The sequence below is a fragment of the Lutra lutra genome, chromosome 12, assembly GCF_902655055.1.
Source record: "Lutra lutra chromosome 12, mLutLut1.2, whole genome shotgun sequence".
NCBI lineage: Eukaryota > Metazoa > Chordata > Mammalia > Carnivora > Mustelidae > Lutra > Lutra lutra.
The window spans coordinates 31,452,159-31,472,934 of record NC_062289.1 but is presented as its reverse complement, the minus strand read 5'-3'; positions in this window follow the sequence as shown (position 1 = coordinate 31,472,934).

Sequence of the window (20,776 nt, the reverse complement as noted above, 5' to 3'; positions counted from 1 at the left end):
TGGAATGACAAGATCACTTTTGCCAGTTAGGAAGTCTGTGGTTGTCCATAAACTCAAAGGAAAAAAGCAGAATTCAGGTCACAATATGTCCCACATCTAAAGCATCCTAAGATCTAGCCCTGGTCATTGCATTATTCTGCTGAGGGATTTTGTGTTTTTCTGAACCATTTCAATAACAAACTTGGAAGACACATCCTAGTTGGGATATCACTAATTTTTCTTCCTCAGTGCCAATATCACAGGGAAAAATATCATTTATGTGGCTCTAGGAAAATTGATCTTCAGATGGGATAAAATATCCTACATGTAGTCTTCCTTTGATTTCTGATTTACATAGAAGCTGTGTGTTCAGCAAGGAACAGCCTGTATGACTTCCTGATGCTGACCTGGTTATTACTTATAGCTTCCCTAAATTGTGTTATCCTGGTATACCAGTTGTTCAGTATTCAGCTTTGCTCCTCTGTAACTTAATATTATGATTTATTTCTGACTTGGCTTTTCTTTATCAAATGCTGTCTTTTCCTAAGAGGTTCATGTGGAAATGTGCTGCATAGAAAAAAAAAAAAAAAAAAAAAAAAAAAGCAGAGTTTGGCCTCAGGGCAAAACCATGAATACAGGGCAGGAGAGATGGTGCCATGAATATGTCAGCAACCAACAAAAATTAACTCCTTCCTTTGCCTCTTGCATGCTCCTTGATGATGTACAGGCACTATAGATTTTAGCACAGAAGATAAAGTTAGGATGTATTCGTCTGCCAATAACCTGTTCTTTCAACCTCAAAATTAAAAAATTTGCTTGAAAATGGACATTTTCATTTTATCTTGGCCCAGTGAACCAAGTTTTAAGGTGTGTGGTGGCTCTCATCCTACGTAAAATACAAATGCTACCTGCGATCTACTTCCGAATGGTTTGAAAGAGCTCAAAAATAAATGACTCAGATAGATTAAATGTCCGTTGAAATACACCCAAACTTAATAATTAGGAGAAGGTGCTTGAATAAACACACTTAGAGGGTTATTGAGCATATACAAACGTAGATGGTCCATATCTTGAAAAGGCAGTGAGTCTACGGCACGTTCTTAGGAGCTGAGTAGATTGCACAGTAAGTAAAAATGGCAGCAAAAACATTTGTTTTATCATTCAGTTAAGCAGTAGCAATTCTTTCATACCTAGGAGAACTTAGGTGAGACTAAGGAGCAATCAGAACGACTGAAAGATAAGACAGCATTACCATTCAAGAGTACGAAATCACTTCTCGCAGTCTTTTGGGATTTAAGACATTTTTGTTGGTAAGTCAAACTAAAATTTTCCCCTAAAATAGCATATAAGTAGGTGGTTCTTAATGCACCTCCCCGGGCGTATGGTTTTCCCATTATTCAACTAACTTCCCCTTATATGTTTCCAGATCACTTCTTCAGTTTCTCCAGTGTTCAGAGACCTACTGGCTAGAGTGAGGTGTGTGAGAGTGGGTTCGAATCCTGGGTCTGTCACTGGGTTGCTCTCTTAATCTTGAGCAAGGCGCTTAGTATCTCTGCGCCTGTTTCTGAATCTACAAGTGAGAAGCAGCAAAACACCAGCTCATTGAGGTTGCTCTGTGGGTTGCAGAAAGTAATAAGGGAAGGTGCTTGGCTGGGTAACAATCTCTTTATTCAACAGTGAACTCTCTTGGCCTGCAGACTCAGACATGGCCTTCCAGGCTCGTCTCTTACGTCTCCCTAACGCAGCTCACACAGTCTCTACTCACTGTTGTATTTTCCAGTCCAAGAATACCCTTGGCATCATCCCATTTCTGTACTCGTTCCACATTATTTCCATCTTGGAACCTCCGATGACAGTGCCATCTTCCTAGAGAATCTCTGAAGCAGAAACATTCTTAGTCCGTGCTGGATACAAAAATAGACTCAGCAAAAAGAAAGACTGAACCTGACTGCAGATGAAATTCTGCATTTCCTTGGGACATGCAGGAATAGAAATACTTACTATTTTAAAAAAGGTTAAAGTTCAGGAATGTTTCCGTCACTCTGCCGGTTGTCAAACCATACAGAGAGTCTTGGTTCCCCACAGAGGTGGAAGTTTATTTGTGATGAGTCAATGCTGCTCCTTATTGTGGTTTCCCCAGGGGCCCCTCTGGAATAGGCAGAGGTCTTCCCTCCCCCCGCTCCCCGCTATGAGTCAGATGTGACATCTACAACACTCATTCTTCCCCAGAGTTCTCCTTGCTGCTGTCCCCAATCCAGCTGGTCTGTGTGGCCCGCAGCCTTCTCTGACTCAGTCCCGTTGCAGCTCTTCCTGGAGTACATTGGGTGCTGCTCCTCAGAGTCACTGCAAAAGAGCCTGCCTTGTGTGTGGCCACCCCATTCTATTTCCAGAGCTGTCTTACACCCAGATGGTGCGCTCTGTAATTCGTGTTTAGAGATCCTTCAAGCCAAAATACCTTTGAAATACAGCTGCAAATATGTCACTTCTCTGGGTGATGTCTGTCTTCTCGCTGTCCAGAAGCACGTGCTCCTGGGGAGGACAAGTGTCAAGCCATCTCTCTATTTTAAATAGTGTGAATCTCACACTGAGCTGGGATAAGTTTGTGGTAGGCCCAAAAGGGAGAAAAAAGGTACACAGGGGTGAGGTGGTTAATATGGGAGATGTCCATGAAGGGAATGGAGAGAGGATTTGGGACAGGTACACACAGGTAGAGGGCAGAAAAGAACCAAACTGAATGGCTTCTGTTGTCTGATTTTGCCTTGAGCTAGCCCTGCTTGCCACACAGCAGCCACAGGTGTTCCTCTCCCCACCCGTCCCTCTCATTAAGGGCAGAACCCCTTCTTGTGAGTAGTATATTCCACTTCTGTATAAAGCAAAAGTCCCCTGCTAGAGCGAGCCTCTACAAAATGCTAAGTTTTCTGAAAAGCCCAGCACCAGCATATTTCTTATCAGTTTCGAAGGTTATAATAAATCCCTTCTTCTGTTAATTCATAAATCCTTTAACCACATGCCATTTTGGGGCCATATGCTTTCCTTCCTCCCTCTAACCCTGGGAAAGATCTTTTACATCCCATCTCTGTAGATATCTGAATGCGAAATCGGCTATGGTTATCTTACTCCTCTAATCAGAAGGTCAGCAGTTACCTGGGGCTTTTCCATCTGTCCTCCAGCTGAACACTGGCATTTAGTAAATCAAAAATTGGTTACAAATTAGCAAAGCCGACTGGCTCCCTGAGATCCAGCCTGGAGACGTTGCTCAAAAAGTGGAGGTTTAAATATGGTTTGAAGGGAGATTGTAGGTGAATTCTATTTGTCAAAGCCATAGAGTAGCAGCGTAGAAGATGAGAGATGTTCTCCTGGGGAAAAATGTCAAATCACATGGGGAATGGAAATATTTCACAGGGTGATTATTGAATTTTGAGCATCACTCTGAGTGGATTAGGTGTAATTTTTTTTTTTTTTTAAGATACAAGGAAGTAGCTTGCAACATTTTCTCAAAGTGTTTCAGCTTAGAAATCAGTAGGAAAGGCTCTCATGCATTTCCAGCAGTTTTCCAGGAACTAGAGGGATAGAGGGTAAGTTTCAAAATACACAGAAACACACAAGTGAAATAATTTGCAAACAGTAACATGAAAACCCATATGGTGTGCATTCCAGATGCATTAGGGCCCCAGAAAGGGAGGGAAGGACAGTGTTAGCTGAAGAAATTGTAGTGAAGCTTTGTAGAGAAACCGAGTCTTGTCCCATAGAAATGGGTGTTTTCGATTCCAGACGCAACAAGAGAGGAAACAGGGAAGTAAATATGGCTGGCAGGAGCTGCAGGGAAGTGCTGGGAAGTGGTGGGGGAGGAAGATATTGGCAGTCATCGAAAGCCTGGCCGAGACATTTGGAGTTGATATTTCAGATCAAAGGGATCCCCCGATGTTTCTCAAAAATAATATAAAAGATAAAGGTGATGCTTTAGGATACATCTGGCTTTTGGGGTTGAGAGTGGGTAGAAAACCCCAAAAGGGTTGGCAGGATAATCCAGTGATGACTTGATGGGACTGGCCTAAGAGGAGGATGTGGAGAGAAAACACGATTTGGCAGAGAAAAATGTCAGTGAAACTAACAGTCCATCACAAGACAGGACTGGAAATAACTGGCAAACTTCCAACCTGCAGGGAAGGGAAATGCGGTACCTCTGACTGTAGTGAGGGCTTCTCCATTGGAATATCTCCATTGCAGCCAGCTTTGTTTGCCTTTATGTAAAGCTGGGCACCTCTTCAGCAGGGTGGGTGGGTGGGCTCAGGAGCCACTGGTCATGGTGGGATCTTGATACAGCTGAGGCTGTCACTCTCCAGTTGGAGCTGAGATGGGCCTGCCAGAGGATAGGGGGTGGTGGTGGAGGGCTCTCAGGGTTCTGAGAGACCCTGCCTTCTCTGATTATGAAGGGCTCAGGGCTTCCTGGCCACTTGCACCTGGTTTGTACATGCAAAAGCCTGGTCATTGTAGTTTCGAGTCTGTGTGGACCTGGATGACTACCCGGTATTTGTATCTCACCATGGCCGAGTGTTTCCTTTTTCATCATTATCCTGTGACAGTGATTTGTGTGGAAGGTCTGAAGGAGGTATGGAACATTTTCTCTTTAGAATTGACTACCTTTTATGGCAGACATGATATGCTAAAGTGCTATTTGCAAACCCAGGCAGTCGTCAAAATCTGTGAACATAATTAGACTATCAGAGGTGCCGTGGAATCCTGTCGGGCCTGGGCCTGTTCAGTCTTGCAAAGTGTGGGGATTTGAGAAGATGTTGGGGAGGGAAATGGGAGAGACTGGGAGGACAGATGAGGATCAGGGATGGAGGGTCAGGGAATGAGAAATAGCCAGGATGGCCTGGGTGGTTTAGCTGGATGCTGAGGAGAGAGGAGAGACCGTTGGTCTAGAACCACCTTTAATGAAAGCATCCCTAGTTCTCAGAGGGATCCAGTCTGGGGAAGCTGAGTGAGGGGCTGACAGTGACTCCTTCGGAGCCATGCCTGCCATCGATGATTTTTCTGAGCTGGTGAAAGAAGTATTTCTCCTTCCATGTGGCTTAGGGATCGCAAAGATGTCAGGCAGAAATGGAATTTCTGAATCACTGTCCTATTTGGTCCCCGAAGCTGGGGCTGAAGGCTCTGCAATGGGGCATGTAACTAGGGCTCCGGCTCCCCTTAGCAGTCATTTTCAGACTTGCAAAAAATGATGTATTTTCCCAGGCGGGCAGGTGACTGCCTATAGCAGGCTTCAGCTAAATGAAAGCATTCTTTTGGTCTCTGGGGAGCTAGATGCTGGCAGACGGGCTTCTAGGATTTAGAATTTTCTAGGTTTGTTATTTGAGGCTAACAAAAGGGAAAAATCCATCCTGGATGCAATTAGATCATTTTTCGTTGTCTTTTTTCCCCCCAGACAAATAGAAGAAAAAAATGTGAAGGACAGAATTTTACTGCTGTTATTGGTAATTTTAAGCCCAATATGGATGGGATAATATCTGATAACAAGTAAAAGGTTTAGTGTGTGCCCTTTTAGCTCTCTGAAAAAAAAAAAAAAAGCTGTAATGCCTGAGTACACTGTGCAGGAGGGAGATTCTCATATTCAGATAAAGTAAGGATAATTTTATCGTGATACCATGTAGTAAGGCTTTTGTGCAGAACTAGAAGCTCCCAGAGGAAAGGAGTTTCAGAGCAACTGCCACAGACAGGGTGGGGGCCGAGCAGAGGGGAGCACACATTCTCAATACTTGGCATCATAAGCAGGGTGTTGTCCCACGGGTGGGTAGTGATTCAGTTGTGACGTATGTTCTCCCCGTTTTGTTACTGCTAATGAACATTCGTGTATGTGTATGGGATGACCCCAATTTTTAAAAATGAACTTGGTTGGATTATAATTTACCTACAGTAAAATTCACTGATTTTGAAGTAGAATTTAATGATTTTTGAAAAATGTGGGGGCGCCTGGGTGGCTCAGTGGGTTAAAGCCTCTGCCTTCGGCTGGGGTCATGATCCCAGAGTCCTGTGATTGAGCCCCACGTCGGGCTCTCTGCTTGGCGGGGAGCCTGCTTCCTCCTCTCCCTCTGCCTGCCTCTGTGCCTACTTGTGATCCCTGTCTATCAAATTAATAAATAAAATTAAAGAAAAAAGAAAAATGTGTATAGCCATGTATATATCAGTAAGATCAAGATGTCGAACAGTTCCATCACCTTAAAATGTTCCCTGCAGTCCATTCCCATCCCCCCACTGGACTCCTTGTAACCCCAGGTCTGCTCTCCATCACCACAGTTTCCTCTGTTTCTTCTTTCCACTGTAACTCTGAAATCACCGTCTAAGTACGTAGTTTCTATATCTGTGTTAATATTACGAATCTCATGTTCGCCACGTCTTTGTGACCTTAGATCCACTGTGTCTCTTTCAGGTAGTTTTGTAGATTTTCACTTCAACCCGTAACATGTGATTTTATGTGATCCTAGGGTAACTCATCTCTCTACCCCTGCCCCTCCAGCCCAGGTTCTCGGTGAGGAGCTCCTCATTGTTATCTTGATGCCTTAAGAACTATGAAAGGAGATTGATTATATGTGTATATATCCTGGGAGGCAGGGGGCGTCAAGAGGAGGGGGTACCCAGGAAGAGGCCGAGGAGAGGAGGGTTGATTATCACTCATGGAGCAGCTCCTGGAGGAAGAATGATGGAATGAATATGTGCTTGACTTTGGGGGAGGCAGCAAGTTAGAATAGATATTATTAATAGGTTAACCTAGAAGTAAAGAAACGTCACTAAGGCCTGAGCTAAGAGTGACTAGAAAGGATATATTTGGGGATTCTAGAAGTTTAGAACCACTGAAGAAATGCAACACAGCAACGACTTAGTATAAAGAAAGAAATTGCCAAGGAGCGTTGCAGGGTCATTTGTTCCTTTAGATACCATCTGGGCACCATTTTATATGGGTTCTTCTTTGATCAGACAGATCTCTAATCCTAGTCAATTAAATTTTTATTTAAAAAGCTTTCAAATCTACGTAAAAGTCTCAAGAATATTACATTGTACTCCCATCAATCCTTCACCTAAATTCAACCAATGTGGTCACATTTGCTTTCTCTTATCTCTTTCTTAGATAAGATATCCAAAGTATCATTCTTATAGTAATTATAATGAATTTTAAAAGATATTTGTTTATTTATTTTAGAGGGAGCATGCATGCATGAACCGGGGGTGTGGTGGGGGGTGGGGGGCAGAGGGAGAGAATCCTCAAACAAAGAAGCCCCATGCTGGGCTCAATCCCAAGACCCTGAGATCATGACCCAGGCTGAAATCAAGAGTCAGCCACTTAACCTACTGAGCCACCTAGGTGCCCCTGTAGTTATTATAATAATCATATCATCTTGCTGAACCGTTTGAAGTGATTTGTCATGACTCTTCTTTCCTTCAGCACATGCTTCCTGAGAAGACAGGCATTTTTTTTTTTTTTTTTTTTTTTTTACATAATCACAGTGCGGGTCTCAAAGTCAAGAAATTTAACATTGATGTAATTGTACCATCTAATATATAGTTCATACTCAGATTTCTACCAGTGCAGGGGCTTGCTTTTCAAATGACTCTGCTGAAACCAAAATAGTCTGTGACTCAAAAGAATGAGAGTGTTGCAGAACTACAGGTTGTGGGATTGCTATCTGGGAGAAGAGGGGTAACCATTGACTGGATAGATGCCTACTTTTTTGGAAAGTGTCCAAAAAATATTTGTTTAATTGACCCAAAGTATTTGAACATTTATTAACAAATCATTTGCTTGTTTTTCATATATTTTATTCTTAGGTTTGGAGGCCCTGTTGATAATGAGTGAGCAAGTGTGGGCCATGAACTATTTGGAATACTTCATCTCAGCTCCATTTCTCTAGCTCCTTGTAACGGGCAGGACTATACACAAGAAAACCCTTTTTACTGCCCTAATTCATATCAATCAAAGACCAAGGAAGGGATCCTAATATCTTTCTAAAATGTTTTCATTTATCTTGGAGTTTAGTTGTCATAAAAACTGTATGTTTACAGTGTCCATTGGGTGTAAATGGTCCCATAAACTCTTATAACCGAGTGACATGTGATAATGAAAGTACCCTCACAAAGAACAACAAATAAATCTTTTTTTTTTTTTTATTGTAATAATCAAATAGTGTGCCCCAAGGTATTGATTGAATTATACATAAACCTGATGTGGAGCTGTAAAAAGGATGCAAGCATGCTGGTTCAAGACAAACCACACACAGACTAGTCTGCAAGAAATAACCTTAATTCTAACAGCATCCAGGTTTTGCTGATGGATCACAAAACAAAAATATCCCCTGCATATATGTTATATTTTAGGGTATACTGTGAGAAATTTTATCAGTCACAAAGTAGGAAATGTGCATTTAAACAAGGAAAAGACATGTTTATTTAGGAGGCAAGAATAAACATGCAGGAGGGTGGCTAATGGTCCAAGGTATTTCCTTGAAACTCACTAGAATGGAGGTAGTGTTCAGAGGACAACAGAGTTGTCAGGGTCTGGAAAAATCCAGGGAATACTTTGTGGAGAAAGGTGGTTTGACTGAGTATTTAGTTTTGCATATATTCCACCTGAAATTAACTGTTTTAAAGAAAAAAGCTATTTTCTTTTTATTTTTAATTTTCAGTTGCTTAATTGAATGGGTATGGTGGGTTGGGTTGGGATATTGAGATTTGGAATTCTGTTCTTCAGTAGTTCATTTTCTCCCTGATAAGGCAACACTATTTATTTATTTATTTACTTACTTACTTACTTACTTATGCAGCACTTTAAACATCCTTATCTGCACAGAACATTTGGAATGAAAAACATACGCTACCTCACATGTTTTCTTCAGCTTAAATATCCGTTCTTGTAATGTGTCTCATGCATTTTCATCTTCATGTATCTGCTTTCTAGTCCTTCTGGAATTCACTCTTCTGCAGTTCTGTGTAACCAAATCCTACTAGTCTGTCAAGGGCTACCTCAAATCCTCCTTTGGTGGGAAGACTCCCCTGATTGCCTTCAGTGGGAATATGCTCTCATCTACCTTAATGTCTTTAAATACTTTTAGCTATACATCTTCTATGGTCCTTCTCACTTTCTACTTGATAGGATAAGCATGCATAAGTATGTCTCCTATTTCTTCTGGCCTGTGAATCCCTTGAATATAGGACTTGAACTTTTTTTTTTTGTTAAAGATTTTATTTTTTTATTTGACAGAGATCACAAGCAGGCAGAGAGAGAGGGAGAATCAGGCTCCCTGCCAAGCGGAGAGCCCGATTTGGGGCTTGATCCCAGGATCCTGAGACCATGACCTGAGCCGAAGGCAGAGGCTTAAACCACGGAGCCACCCAGGTGCCCCAGACTTGAGCTTTTTGATGAACAATTTTTTGGTGCCAAATTTGTGAAATTTGTAATGAACATTTCTGATTCAAAAGCAAAAAGTTATGATAGAATATAACATTTTAATGAATTAGGCTAGAAAAAAAATGAATTTTATTTTTTTAAGAAAGCATGTGTGTGAGTGGGAAGGGGCAGAGGGAGGAGACAAAGACTCTTAGGCAGGGCCTTACCTCATGACCTGAGTGGAAATCAAGAGTCAGACACTTAACTGACTGAGCCACCGAGGCAGCTCCCCCAAAAATACTTTTTAAAAATTTGTTGCCCAATAAATAAATAAGTAGTAAATAAATAAATAAATATCTGTTGGCCAACCTGATATTTTCAGTTGGTTTTTTTACACTAAAAGAATCTCAGGGACTCTTGATATTATTGCTATAATTATTAGGTGTCATTTATATAGAATTAATCAGTATACCTTGATCCAAGGTGAAAAAACTGTAATATTCTACCTAAGAGTTTCTCAATCTCAGTACTCTTGACATTGTGGGCCAGATTGTTCTTGTTACTGAGGCCTGTCCTGTGTATTAAAGGATATTGGGCAGTAGTCCTGACCTCTACTCACTAGATTAGCATCTAGTGAGTAACATAACCTACTCCCTACTTTGAGTTTGTGAAAATCAAAAATGTTCTCTGACATTGCCAAATTGTCCCAAAGCAAATTTTTTTTCCTGTTGAGGAATAATATTCTACGTGATGATTGATTTTGCCATTTGACAGAGAATCTTCGACGTTATCTTCTCAACTTCTTTCTCACTCTTTCTTTATGTCTTGGTTTATAGCCAGTTGCCACTGTTTAGTGAGTTTCTGTCATTCTATTTACTTGGATTTCTTTTTTTTTTTTTTTTGCTGTTGTATCACCTTAAGTATTTTTTTTTTACATAAATGGGGTGTAGATGATAAAAATAAACAAAAGAGAACCTTAGAGTTTCTTTTTCAAGACAGATGTATACATATATGCTTAATTTATGTTTAACAGAGGCGCCAAAGAAATTCCATGGGAATGGGTAATCTTTTCAACAAACAGTGCTAGAATAATTGGATGGCTATATGTAAACAAGCCAAAAAAGAATCCTCACTTTTACCTAACATTGTATAGAAAAATTATCTTGAAATGGGTTATATTCCTAGATATAATAACTAAAGCTATAAAACAGAGAAAAAAACTTAGTGCCGTTGAGTTTGGCAAATAATTCTGAGATACCATGTGAAAGGCATAACCCATAAAAGCAAAAGTGTTGAAGTAAAAAAGTTCAAGCTTATCAAAATTAAGAAAAAAGTGCTTTTCAGAAGACACTTATGAAAATAAAAAGTCAAAGCGCACTTTGGGATAAAGTATCACAAAGCATATGTCTAATACAGGTCTTGTATCTAGAATATATATTCTTACAACTCAATAAGAGGAAAACACCCAATTAAAAAAAAAGAGGAAGAGAGTCTAAAGATACTTTACCATAGAAAATGTACAAATCTACAAATGGCAAATAAGCACATGACAAGATGTTTTAAGTCATTAGTCATCAAGGAAATGCAGATTAAAACCTTAGGAAGCTACCACTACAGTCTCATTAAAATGGTTAAAATAGCAAAGACTGACAGTACCAAGAACGTGGAACAACTCGGGCCCTCATATACTCACTGCTGCTGGGAATCTAAAATGGTGTAGCTACCTTGAAAACCTGTTGGATGGTTTCTCAAAAAGTTAAAAATGTACCTCCCATATGATCCAAACGTCCACTCTTCAGTATTTATCCAAGGAAACAAAAGAATGCATGCGTTCACACAAAGACTTAGACACTTATTTTCACAGCAGCTTTATTTTCAGTAGCCCAAAACGAGAACAAGAAGAGGTACACAGGGGCGCCTGGGTGGCTCAGTGGGTTAAAGCCTCTGCCTTCGGCTCAGGTCATGATCCCAGGGTCCTGGGATCGAGCCCCGCATCGGGCTCTCTGCTCAGCAGGGAGCCTGCTTCCCTTCCTCTCTCTCTCTGCCTGCCTCTCTGCCTACTTGTGATCTCTGTCTGCCAAATAAATAAATAAAATCTTTAAAAAAAAAAAAAAAAGAAGAGGTACACAAATCATAGTAGATTCCTACTGAAGATCCCTATTTAGCAACAAACTAGAATAAACTATTGATACATGCATGAATAAATCTCAAAATAATTATGCTGCTTGAAAGGAGTCAGACAAAAAAGAATATATGCTGTATAATTTGATTTATGTGAAGTTCTAGAAACTGTGAGCCAAAATATGATGAAGAAGAGTAGATCAGTGATTGCTTGGGGGAGGGGGGAGGGACAGGAGGAAGGAATTCCAAATAATCATGAGGCAAATTTGGGCATGGTGATTTGAGGGTTTTCATTTCTCAGTTGTGATGATGGTTTCGTGGGGGAATATATATGTTAAAATTGGTCGAATTCTGCACTTCAATCTTATATATTTTACTATACATCAAATTGCCTTAATACAACTGTTAAGAAAAACGACTCTCCAAATGATATTCTCCCCAAATGATATACTTGCCATCTGGTTTGTAGCTTCAAAGTAATCTCCTGGTTTCTGTTTGGAGGTCAGATGTTGTCATAGAAAGAAAAAGGGCGCCTGGGTTAAATAGATATGAATTGATACCATTGCTTTGCGCCTTCCCAGATGAGTGCCCTGTGTGAGTTCTTTTGAGTGTCAGAACTTTTTAGTTTTCTCTTTCGAAAAAAGAAAGAAGACTGATGGGAAGGTTACATGATGTAGGTGAAGCAGCCAACACAGTGATCCCATGGGATCACTTCCCTTCTCTTCTGTCTTCTCTACAAAGCCAAGCCCATGTGTCAGAAGTGCTCAATAAATCCTGTTGTTTGAATCATTCACCATTTGCTTGTTTTGGTCCAGTTAGTAAAGGAGTCTAAAACACCGAATCCAACCCCATTTTTTAAAAGATTATGTGTTTATTTATTTGTCAGAGAGAGGGACAGAGAGAGCAAGAGAATAGGAGTAGAGGTAAGGGACAGAGGGAGAGGGAGATGCGGACTCCCCTCTGAGCAAGGAGCCTGATGCAGGACTCAATCCCAGGACGCTAGGATGACCTGAGCTGGAGGCAGAGGTTTAACTGACTGAGCCACTCAGGCATCCCTCCAATCCCATTTTTTAAGTCTTGGCATGAAGTAAGAGCAAACTTCGAGTGCATGTAACTAGAGCACATTGGAGTAATGTAACTGCTAACATAATTATATATTCAGTACTTATAAAAGTTACTTATAGAAATGTGAACTTCCCCATACACACAAAGCAACCAGTTAAGATTTACTCATAAAATGAGAATCTCTATTATGAATTTTTGCATGGGAAAAACATAATTATTTGGAAAGTTCAGTCATGAATTTGTCCAAATGCGTATTTCCTTAATCCAGGGAAAAAAAGGTTTAATTAATTTAATAAAGCAGATGTTCAGGTATTCAAACAGCAAATATCTTCTTTAGGCCTCAAGAAACTCTTCCATATGGAATATGCTGTTGATGGCACTGCTTTCAAACGGCTCCTTTTGCCTCCTTAGTCTGATATGAAAGCCTAGGAAGCTACAAGGAAAAGAGTACAGCTCTGCTATTTTTAAATGTCTTCAGTAAGTCCATAGAGATGTTTTCTGATAGCCTCAGGCATTGTGAAGCTGTGGTTGACACTTAAAGGCTGTTTTTTTTCCCAAGAGTTGATTGGATCAGATGGAAGGTCCTTTATATACTACTAGGAAAGCAGCAAGGAGATACAGCAGGCTGTAGGCTAGGCAGAGACCATTGGTTAAAAGCTGCATTCTTAGCTGGAAAAAATGTAAAGCAGCTAAATTTCTGCAAGCCGTGATTTACTGACTACTTGAAATGTGGCTGTCACAATGAAAAACAAACAGCCAACACACAAATTTAAAAACCACAAATTCAGTTTTGATTTGTTTGGAATTTGTGTTCAAATCATGTTTGGACTGAAGTTTGCCATTTGTTTAGAAAATCCTCTTTCAAAATAGCTAAGCAGATTGTGCTGTGATTCTAATGGAGCTCCTTAAAATATTCAAGGATATTAACCTCTTCAAGAATCCATATATGCTTTAAAATTTCTCATTCGTTGGAGGCTGTTAGGCTTGTAATAACCATGCTATTCAATTTCATCTCTTCATTAAATGTAAATTTTTGAGATTCAAATCATTTTTAAAAGGAGACAGGCTATCATGAGTAAATCAATAAGCAGTAGGACCCTGTAGCTGATGCTGTCAGTTCCCTATGCACATGCTTGTGGCAATAATGCTTCTTCTACGTGTGCCTTCCAAATTTCCCCCTAGCAGCACCTGTGACTCTACCTGGGTGGTCTGTCTGGCAGTTGGCACCTGCTTTGGCTGCCCACTGAACAAGCCAGAATTGCTCAGACATTCCTCGCTCCCCTTCAGGTGGGTAGTAAATAGCCCAGCTCCTTCCCCCATGGAATAAGTCCGAGACCCATGTTCTAAATGATTTTCCAGTAATATGGATGAATTAAGCTGCAGTTGTCTGTTGCCATGACTTGCCTGACAAGCCTTTTATTGGTACTTTTCTTTCCTGTCACCTCTCTCCTCACCCATACCAATGTTTTCTCAGATCACCTTCCAAATAAACTATTGCACTTGAATCTTGTTCTCACGATCCTTGTTTGTGGGCATGTACGCTAAGGCACACCTGTGAACTATGAGTTGAAGCAATGCTTTCTCTGGAGCCTTCTATTAGAATTCACATGTTCCTGGGAGAATCTCTCCCTAAAAACTTGGCGGGTGTTAGTTATCAAGGAATAAAGTGGTATGCTATCAAACAGGGCACTTCTGAAGACAGATGTCAAGAAGGAGGGTTATGTTTGACAGCCAGCTTTCTTCTGTTCATAGCTGCTGTGAGGGGAAGGCCGATGTAGACATCAACAAATCCCACGTCATTAAATTTGGGAAGGGCTCTTGGAGGGAGAATCTCTACTTTCAGCCTCTGAGGGTTGCTTGTAGTGCATTTAATGATTCCTCAGTAGATAATCAGCTCTGTGTGAAGCCTCAAAGCAGTTCCAAGTCCACCAGCCATTGTATAGAATGTTTTGTGCTCACTCATAAGTAAAAGTGCTGCTTCAGACTAACCAGCAATTATAGCTTCTAAATGATGACACATATTTTTCTGTTGTGGCAGGATTTAAAGACTTGCTTACAACTCGAGACATGTAGTTGAAGGGAAAACACATGACAATATGCCTTTCTTTGTTTAGTAATTGTATTTTCAGCGGAGTTACTTACACAGGCAGAGTGGGGAAGGAGGCTGTGTGAAGATACACGTCTGTGTACACGGAGGGCAAGCTGAAAGGTCTGTCAGTGGCAGAACATGGTGTTGATGGGACCAGGAAGTCTGTCCCTACTTGGATGAGTGAACTTAATAGGGAAAGAAAAGAGAAGAACAGTTCTAAAATACTTGACAGGGGTGATGTTTCCAGCTTCTGATATTACACCCTGTACATAATCTCTTGCTCCATCTTCCTGTGAGCGTATGAAGCTTTGCAAGAACATTTCACTTTTTTTTTTTTTAAGATTTTATTTATTTGACAGAGAGAGAGAGAGAGAGAGATCACAAGTAGGTAGAGAGGCAGGCAGAGAGAGAGAGGGAGAAGCAGGCTCCTTGCTGAGCAGAAAGCCTGATGTGGGGCTCGATCCCAGGACCCTGGGATCATGACCTGAGCCGAAGGCAGAGGCTTTAACCCACTGAGCCACCCAGGTGCCCCAGAACATTTCACTTTTTAACACTGCTGTGGAGATGCTTGCCCGCTTCATCCCCAACTCTAAGGATGAACTTGAAATCTTGTAGCTGGGTGTCTTAGTTGCTGAGGCTGCCATAACAAAATACCACAGATGGGCGGCTTACACAACAGAAATTTATTTTCTCACATTCTGGAAGCCAGACCTCCAACATCAAGGTGCCCTCAGCGTTGGTTTTTGGTCAGAGCTCTTTTCCTGGCTTGCAAGTGCCCTCCTTCTCACAGTGTCCTCTAAAGACATTTCCTTTGTGTGTGCAAGAGGCCGATCTCTGGTGTCTCCTTTTAAAGACAACAATCTTAATGGATTAGGGCCCTACCCTTCTGACTGCACTTAACCTTTGTTATCTCCTTAAAGGCCCTCTGTCCAGAAACCTTCACTTTGTGGATTAGGGCTTCAACATAGGAATTTCAGGCGGATATAATTTATTTTTTTAAAAGATTTATTGCTTTGAGAGAGGAAGTGTGTGTGAGCAGGGGGAGGGACAGAGGGATAGAATTTTCAAGCAGACTCCCCGCTGAGCACAGAGCCCACATGGGGCTCCATCTGATCTCATGACCCCTGAAATCATGACCCAGGCCAAAACCATGAGTCAGACACTTAACCAACTGAGCCATCCACATGCCCCTTGGGTGGATGTAACTTAATTGAAAATAGTGGGAGTTATGGACTAGGTGGCAGGTCTGAAATAATTTGTCTTCCCTGCACCTTCCTTAGAGCTGGGGCTGGGCAGAAACTTGAGGCACTCTGCACTCTAGAGGCTAGAGGAAAGGGATCTCCGCTTAGTGAGTATCTGCTCTGGGATGGGCTATTTGGTATAACGTTTTAATTCTCATACCAACCAAATCCTGTTTTACAAGTACTTTCTTTTCTATAGTAGGAAATTGAAGCTCAGAAAAGTTAGCCAGTATGTGACCCAGGATCCAGGCACAAAACTCTTGTTTTTTGTTTTTTTTAACACTATTACTGTGATTCCTCCCACTGAGGAACTGTTTCAACAATTGACTAGTTTCAACTTTCTGTAGTCTTCCCTGATACTCAGCTTTTATCAGTTGTTAAAACAATGCTGAGGCTTCCAGGCAGAAACATATAGTTAGGGAGTTATAGGTCATTAATGGTTATTTTCTCCACTGGAGATGAATTAAGTATAAATAAATTAAAGCATCTGGAAATTATCATATAAATCAATGAAAATAGCATTTAATTAATGAATATATAATGTATAAGGAGAATTTTTATGGAGTGAAACTTATGAAGGCAATAATGACTATAAAATAGGAATGATATATATATATATGGATAATTATATATATTATATATATATAAAATATATATATATATATACACATATATATGTATATATATATTTGAGAGAGAATCCTAAACAGACCTCACGCTCAATGTGGAGCCTGATACGGGTCAATCCCACGACCCTGAGATCGCGACCCAAGCCGAAACCAAGAGTTAGTTGCCCGACTGACTGTGCCACAGGCGCCCCGACATTTATATTTTTAAACAGGGAAATCAAGCATACTTGTTGTCTTGCCATTTCATTCACATATCTACTCTGTAAGTATACATGATATTCTTGTTTAATACAGATTTTTGCACGAGCTCCTGAACTGGTTGTATGCAGTACAGGATGGATTTAAAGTATTTTTTACTGTGTTGAAGGCAGTAGAGACACAAATGAAATGACTGAGAAAGATCATTCAAGCTGAGGAAGAAACGGATCCAAATGGAAAAAAAAAATGCCCCCGTTTCTCTATTTTTTTGTGTCTGTTCCACCAGATCTCCGGCCCAACCCTTATTAACACAGACTGGAGGCAACCTTGGTTTAACCTGGAATAACTATGAGGATAATGTGTACCTTCTTCAGAAGGGGAAAATAATTAAAAATATCCAAATCACTGAATTATTGTGTATTGAGGCTTGAAAGCTTTGAGGTGCTGTGAGTCCATTTTTAGGCCTTCGCAGGCATTTTTCTCCTCTGCAGTAGGTATCTCAGCATCTGTGTTAAACCTCTAAGTATAGATTAGTTACCATCTGATGACGTTCAGCCTGGGAATATGGACGGAGCATTAGTACATGTACAGGCAACCTCCCGCATGCAAGTTTCCTGGGCTGGTTGTGGAGTTCTCTTTCCTCTAAAGGATGAACTATTTCATTTCGCTTTTTCTTTTATATATGCTGTCTTGTTCACATGATCTTTAAGATGGTGGGTGCATGCGTTTTCACAATGTATTTATAGGCCCGTTACTCTTTCCCGTTATGTTTCATAAACCACCTTCTTTGGGTGTAATTTAATTTATTTGGTGGGTAAGGTCTTGATTCTTTAGCGTCTTGTGCTGACCATTCCCACATGAACACAAACATGCACACACGAGCACGTCCAGGAAGTCCTGCATTGGTCCGTTCCATAGTTCAAAGTTTAAGCTGGGCTGCAATCAGTAACAAGGACTTTTACCATTAGCCCACTGACTAAGAAGACATCTTTCATTCTTACAAAGGAGGTAATGTGATCTCCCATGCCAGTCACCCTCTCGTGGTTCTTTATGCCCAAAGAACAACAGATGTTCACTTCAAGATGGAAACGCTGTAATTACATCTTTCTTTTTCTCTTCTCATTACCAAACAATCCCCTGTTTCTCCGACTGCTGCTGCTTATGTCTGGTTTCCAAACACCTTACTATCATGTCTGCTTTTCTGGTTTTATTGTATATTGCTGTGTCTTCTCAAAAAATGGCTTCTGCATGTTAGCACTTGGGTGAGCACTGAGGATGGTGGTAATACTGCCACTTGTGCTTAAAATATTCTACTTTTAATATAAGCTAAGATTGGGGCACCTGGGTGGCTCAGTGGTTTAAGCCTCTGCCTTCGGCTCAGGTCATGATCTTGGGGTTCTGGGATCGAGCCCCGCATCGGGCTCTCTGCTCAGCAGGGAGCCTGCTTCCCTCTCTCTCTCTGCCTGCCTCTCTGCCTACTTGTGATCTCTCTCTGTCAAATAAATAAATTCTTAAAAAAAAAAAATGTATATATATATACATTTTTTTTTTAAGATATATATATATATATAAGATATATATATATATATAAGATATATATATATATCTTATATATATATATATATATATAAGATATATATATATATATGCTAAGATTGCACAAGCTGTAGAAAACCAGTGTCACCTACTTGGTTGATTTTGGGCTTGAGATCAACCAGGAATTTTCACTTGAATTCTGGCTCAGCCAGGTGTTGGCTGTCGTCTCAAATGTGATTAGTGTCCTTATAAAAGCAGTGAGAGCATACTTCCTTGCCCTTTTTTCCATTTTTTGAGGGTGTGGCGAGGGTATCTGCTGGTGCCTCCGTCTTGGACTTCCTAGCTTCCGGGATGGGGAGAAATAGATGTTTTTGTCTATAAATCACCTCATTTATGACATTTTGTTATAGCAGCCCAGTGGACTAAGATAATATGATTAACAAGTGCTTTTTATATGTACCAACTCATTTGAGCTGTGTAAGATCTAGGAGATAGGAGTGATAGGCATTATCCTATCCATTTTGTAAATGAGGAAATAAAGGCCCAGAAAGGGTAGGTGATTCGGCCGTCATCATTATAATTTCTAAGTATTTAAACAAAATACCTTTTGATTTCATTGTCTTTGGCGTGTAATGAAATAAGCTGTATTTTATTGTTTATAGAATTTGCAGTAATGCCCAAGAGCTAATTGTCTAGTTAAATGTATTTTTATTGCACATGCATAAACAAACGGCATTAAATGGCTTTTAAAAAGAAAGAAATTCTCTTATAGCTCCAACCGAAGGGTTGATTTCAGTTTAGCATATTTTTAGTTTTGGTTCATCAATATCCATGTTTTATGTAACTATAATTGTAGGAATGATACATTTCTGACCTGAAATTTTTAGTTAATGGTATATTAAAAACATTCTCCCTTGTAGTTAGAGTTCATTGTCATTTTTTAAAAATTATATTTTGTGTGTAATGGTTTATGTATTTAAGAAGTATATAGTTGAGGTGCCACAGTGACTATTGAAAAAACGATTATTAATTTCCAGAAATTTGGGTAAAAAAGGCCTATTGCTGTGTGAGAAGCTGGTGTATCCATATTACATTCCAAAGGAGTTTGTCTTTATGTGGCAAGCTTATAGTAATATAGTCATGGCCTAATATCCCAAGGGTTATTTATTTTGTAATTATTTTGACTCTGATGCAAAGTTGTATCATGTGTTTATTGTCATTTTTCATTACTGGTAAAGTGAAATGTTTTCCCATGTCTTTGGCATTTCTTCATAAACTTTTTTTCCTCTGTTCTTTACTGCTTTACCTACCTTTGAAGTTTTTTGATGACTACCTACCAAACATGTCTTCATCCCGATGATGGATAAAGTTTAGGTTACAGCTTGTATTCTTGGTGATGCTACAATTAGCTTTAAGACCGAGTCTCTCTAAAAGGGGATAATTCTCTATGTTCTACGTGGTGGTTTGTGTGTGGGGGTGGAGGAGGTCTCTTATGCAAAGGGCTCAGGTGAACTCCCTCACTGCCCTCATGAGCCAGTATCTGAACCTCATCTAGCTGGACTTTCCATGGAGTTTTGCTCGGGGATTTGACCATCTGTTGCTTTTCCTTTTAATACGGAGATTATTAGAATGGCTTTTGCAGCTGGAGACAAGTAGTCTACCTCAGCCCCAAGCACTTTGACCTTAGATGTTGGCTGTTGGCACCTGGTTTCTTGGTGAGAAATTGGGTTGGTACATCACCTGCCTTGCTTGGAAGGAGCCCCCCAGCACCAGCTTACTTCTTATCAGACTGTCTAGGTAATGTTTCCAGAGTGGGGGCATCATTAATTGGAGAACATGTTTGTGTATCCACAGGACCCAAATAAAAGAAGGGACTTGCAAGCATTGTAAATGTAAGGTGCTAGACAAGATAAGATCTGGGTGATCCCAACAGGAGCATTTCGGTGCTAATGAGGCTGTGGGAATGTGTTAAAGTCTTAATTCTAACATGCAGATAATAGAAAGATTTTGGTTTTCGGAGAGAGGTGGAGAGGGATCAGATACTACTAAATCCTATAACTAAAAAAACACAACAAATATTACTTAATACCTATTCTTAGTGTATGTGTATGTTAGAGGATTGCATGATTTTACAGATTGAAAACTAGAGTTTTAATATAGCAATAAGCACTCTTTGACCCATTTAGTAGCTTTCAGTTTCAAATATTACTCAGTACTCTGCTGTGATACTTACTCCTTTCATACTTGTATTTCCCTTATACGAACAGAGTGAAGTTAGAATCCGATCAAAACTTTAAAATTAAACTTCTTTTTCTGAGTTCACTTAAAATTGTTTCTACGTTTTAAAAGTAAACTTTCTATTAAAGTTTAATGCAGAAAGGTACATATAAATGTACATCTCAGTTTCCCCAGTGAACAGACCTAATGTAACCAGCACCACGTGAAAATCAAAAATGTCCAGTTCCAGAAGTCTCTTGTGCCCTTTTCCATCAGTATCCACACCCTGTCCCCACAAAAGTAACAACTGTTTTATGGTACC